The sequence below is a fragment of the Arachis hypogaea genome, chromosome 14, assembly GCF_003086295.3.
Source record: "Arachis hypogaea cultivar Tifrunner chromosome 14, arahy.Tifrunner.gnm2.J5K5, whole genome shotgun sequence".
NCBI classification, from domain to species: Eukaryota; Viridiplantae; Streptophyta; class Magnoliopsida; order Fabales; family Fabaceae; genus Arachis; species Arachis hypogaea.
Window position 1 is genome coordinate 135,461,889 of NC_092049.1, and position 5,185 is coordinate 135,467,073.

The 5,185-nt window shown below is 26.0% G+C and overlaps 2 non-coding genes across 2 annotated transcripts; one reads left to right on the plus strand and one right to left on the minus strand.

Annotated features, from left to right (window-relative positions):
• Positions 1-805: 805 nt before the first annotated feature.
• TRNAK-UUU (transfer RNA lysine (anticodon UUU)) lies at positions 806-877 on the plus strand. Its single transcript has one exon. It is a non-coding gene; the product is annotated as a tRNA-Lys (tRNA).
• A 4,006-nt stretch (positions 878-4,883) lies between these two features.
• TRNAF-GAA (transfer RNA phenylalanine (anticodon GAA)) lies at positions 4,884-4,956 on the minus strand. The gene has a single exon. It is a non-coding gene; the product is annotated as a tRNA-Phe (tRNA).
• Positions 4,957-5,185: the final 229 nt, after the last annotated feature.

Here is a 5,185-nt window from a genome sequence, read left to right on the forward strand (position 1 = left end):
TAATCTCTATAATTTTTGCAGAAAAATTATATTTTAATGGGTAATAATGTAATTGAAGGAGGTTAAGAATTTGATTTGGAAAAAACTGAAATTAATTTTGAAAAGAAATTAATGACTCTAAATACCCAAAAAAAGAGTAGGTGATAAAAAGAATGAATGATAAAGAGGTATATATCACTTGTTTATCAAAAATAAAAATTTTTACATAATATTTCTATATTATAATTATTCTTTGTCTACTTAGCATCACCGAATAATAATCTGTTATGTTTCTTTTTATCCTATTTATATCTTAAACGTTTTAAGAGTGACTTAATTAATGTTATGCTCACATAATCCCATAAAAATTATTAACGAAGGATATCATATCTTTTTAGACTCTAATTTTTCTGTTATTTAGTAAAGAATAGCCTGATTTTATCTAAACATAGAAACTTGATCATGATATAAAGGGAAAGAGAATGATATAATATCTTCAATATTTTTTGACTCAATTTTCTTTTATTTTTCTGTTTTTAAAGTTATTATACTTTAAATCTCTTTTAATTCCAAATTTATTTGCAGTAATATAGTATCGTCAGAGTTTACTACATGTAACATTTAACTTTGTGTGTCAATTTCAAAATGTTTGGGATCCAAATAAGATGAAATAATCATATAGAACAAACAATCACTCCAAATATTTGAAGCAAAAAGTAATATTTTGTCAAGAAAAATTGATTGTCTTCGATGTGCTAGCAGGTGTTTTCTTTGGGAACTATTTTGATTTAGTCAATTAATAATTACACAAATTACTATCATCAAAGCCGTCTTAGCTCAGCGGTAGAGCGCGTGGCTTTTAACCACGTGGTCGTGGGTTCGATCCCCACAGACGGCGTTTTTCATATTTCTGCTTTTTTTTTTTTGTGGAATCCCTCTAAGCCCAAATGAGAGAACCATAAAGCCCAAGAATGCGTTTTTGGTCCAATATCAGTAAGAGAACGATAATTGGCAAGTATTTCTTTTAAAAGAAAACGTCTGGCCCAATATGATCAGGCTTCTCGCAGAAGTTTGTAACTCTTATTAGAATGATTTATTTTCTGACAAAAACAAAAAGAATGATTTATTAGGAAACAAAAAAAAAAATTCAAAAGGGGAGAATGATTTATTTCTTTATTCATTTATTATAGCAAAAATCTTTAGGAATACCAGAAAAAAGAATATGAAAAATAGTATTTCAAGGGAGAAAAGGCTCTATTAAAATTGCATCTAATGACCTTTGAAGTTTATATATATCAATATTTTTATTATTCCATATTTTTTTGAAAAAAAATGTGGTTTACTCTTTTTTACAAATTATTTTGTTCTAATTTTTAGAATAATAAAACATTTTTTAAAAACATTGTAAATAGCTATCAATTTGATTTTTAAATATGATATATCGAAATTAATACATAATTTTGTCTAAATGGATAGTCATTTTAAAATCTCAATTCTCACCCATCATACTTCTTCATCAACTTCAACTTTTGAACTCTTCACGTGTGTGAGTACCTTCAAATTTCACAATATTTTTTCTTTGATTTCATTTTAGAGGAACAGGTAGAAACCTACAATGTGAAAGAACTCTTTCACTAATTAAACTTCTTTGAGTCATTCTTAATTAGAGATGGTGGCAAGCTTAAAAAGTATACGTACATGCATGAGAATTTATAATTGGTCAAAGTACATTACTACAATCACAAAAATCTTAGAAACAGTTTGAACTATACTATAGGCCATATATATGCATATGTAGTTTTAGTTTTAGTTTTTGTTAGGCAAAGTGTTTTTTTTTTTTTTTTTTCTTTATGAGATTGAGTAGAGTTTTTGATCTATTCTCCATTTTTTTGTGTTTTTCTTATTTTATTTTTGTCAGTCGAGTACTTTTCAATCATTAAAAAAAATTGTGTTTATATATATGTAAGGTATATCATCATTAGTGTATATAAAATAACTTAAAATTTTGGGCTAGCTAAATAATTTCATCACATTATATTAGAATTTTTTTTCACCAAAATATTTAAATAAGGTCCAAACAAAGGGAGTGATAGAATTGTTAGAGATATAGTTATTTATATATTTTTTGCTATTAATTTAAATTTTTAGGAGAAGTAATATCAGAATATAATATCATCAGAGTTTATAGCTATTACCGAAAAATTTAGAATTCGATCATTTATTCTTCAAAAAAAAAAATTAGCATAAAAAAATAAAAAAATAAAAGAGAATCTATGCAAAAATTTAAGTAAACTAAAAAAAATTGTATTTAAAAGAATGTTAGAAATATAACATTTATGTATTTTTTTTTTTTGAAAGAAATGGTATCATGATAAAAATAAAAAATACATATCATATATAAACTACCTAAAGACTTTATTTTTAAAAGATATGAGAATTATAATAAGTCAAATAATCTAACCATTTTATTTTTAACTAATTATCTTCACATAAAAAGATGTTAATGTGAATAGCCACAGTTGTACATAAGAAAGAGTAATGCTAGAGGATCAATATAGCTTATTATTTTTAGTCATCAGTTAACTATCAAAATTTAAAAACATATGCTAAAAATATATTGTTGAATTACTAAATTAAAAGAATTTAGGTAATGATTAAAAATATAATAAAAAAATAAATTCTATTAATATTTTTGTGTAGAAAATAATTCTTTAGGTAAGCCAACCGCCACTCTAGCTAGGCACGCACGCACTATAGCTGAAGGCCGAAAGTATGCTTCCCAAATTGACACAAACAATATTGAGAGCTTGATATCACAAAATAAATGCTAAACACGTTATTTAATTAACTTTTCTCTCAAAACTTTAATTACCTTCAAGTTTCATTACATGCCATTCGCAAAATCATAACATACCTAACATGTATATAGATATACATCACACTTTGTATATCCTATTCGATTATGACAAAGTAGAGACTAGAGAGCATGCATGCATGGACGGTGAGCTTTCTGATCTTAGCTTTCTGCCGCAAAAACGTGATTATTATTGTTTTTAAAGAAAGTTGAACGGACGGTGGAGTTATAATAAGCAAGACCATATATAATTGAGTTTAATTTAATTTGAGCTTTGACCAAGGTGTTCACATTATTATTTGTAATAGTTCAGTATTATATTTGAATAAAAACATGTATTTGCTTTTCAATGCATGCCATGCATGCATCAATTAATTTATAAACTATAGTCCTTGCTCCCTACCAAGAGGCCTGTATGTAGTAACATATATATATATGGAAGTTAATATATACAATGAACCTTGTTCAAAGTCAAGAAGTCAAGCATTCAAAGTTTTGTTCAACAATTTTAGAGGGAAAATATATGTGTAGATGTATCCTTTATGGTGATCGTTGCGTAGGAGACAAGTACCAAGCTGTCTAAGCAATTTTAGTTCCAAAAATGTTACTGCACACTAAAATTAGTCACTAAAATCACCAACCAATATATTTGTGTATAAATACATATGTAGCTTAATTTATTTTTAATGTGTATATATTTATGTTTCAATATATATTATATATTGATAACTGACTTTAATAGCTGATTTTGGTTTACATATAACAAAATCATAATTGTTTTAGTTCTCATCTGTTATGCTTGTTTGGATTTAATTGGTTATATTAGATAGCTTTTGGATGCGATACTTAATTTGTCTCTCTCTCTTCTTTTTTTTTCACTAGTTAAAAAAAACCTAAAAAATAAGCTATGACAAGAATGAATGGTGTTTTTATTTAACTAAATTTTTCTCACGCCTGTTTTGATTTTCTAGTTCATGTTGGAAGAAACCATTACTGGTAATCAAATTATTCATAAAATTTCTTACTTAATATATTTTAAATAATGTGTCATATTTTTTCTTCCTATTCACTTAATAAGATTATAAGAAAAGTGGTTTTACGACAATATTTTTTACCTTTGTCCCATTCTATTGACATATATATATATATATATAAATAATTATATTTTTAATATATTTTTTTGTGTAGAAAACTTTTTTTGTTTGTGTAAATTTTTGTATAAATTTTTTTTTGAAATCAATAAAGATCAAACTCTAAATCGATAATTAGGTCATAAAAATTTGATATCATACTATAAAATTATTTTTTTGAAAAATTTAAACTAATAGAAGATGATACATAAATATTTATATATCTAACATCGTTTTGGTACACACCAAAAAAAATACTAGAAATAAAATAATTATTTAAAATTAAAAAGCTATAAATTTATTCTCTAGTCTCTGTTACTTAAAAAAGCACAATAAATTTGCATCTTTATGATATTTAGATTATTCGCACATGTCTCAACCAAAATAGGAGAATAAGTATTTGACAATTTCTTTTAAAATTGCCGTAAAAAAAAACTAAATACAATTTACAGATCATAATTTTTATCAATCACGCTAAATACACCTCAAAATCTCACCAAACAAGACATACAAATATTGCCTACACACAAATTAATACAAACTATTCATTCACATATCACTTATAATTTTATTAAATATAATCTTTCATCTGAGTAGTAGCGCTCCATGAGTCCATGACCCTTTTAGTGTCTCCTTGTGATTATTGGCACCATACAATAATACTCATCGAATGCTTTCTAGATTTTCCTTTAGTCATTATTCTAACTTTACATTCTTGAAAAATTGAGTTAGATTTCTTGTTTTGTTCCTAATGGATCTTTCTTCTTATTTTGTGCCTATGTCTCACAAAATCCAATTCATCCTTCTTTTATATTTTATCCGTTACTCATGAACAATGTAAACAATAGAACCAAAAAAAAATGTAAAAATGATTAAAAAAATACATAACCCTACTAGGCAATAACTTTTGTTTTCCAAAATGCGGTGAGCGTGGATCGAACACGCGACCTTCAGATCTTCAGTCTGACGCTCTCCCAACTGAGCTATCCCCGCAATATATTATTAATCTTATTTAGATTATTCTTAACATTGATGCGACCAATTTTTTATGCATCATGGTTGCTTCTCAAGTGATGGTGTAATTTCTCTCGGGTACTGATAGGAAATGTAGGATATAGAATAACATATTAACCTTTTTAATAACAACATGAAGCCAGCAAGTGTAAACAATAAGTTTTTTTGTGATTATTTATTTTCTAACAGAAGTGTTTAATAAAAGTCT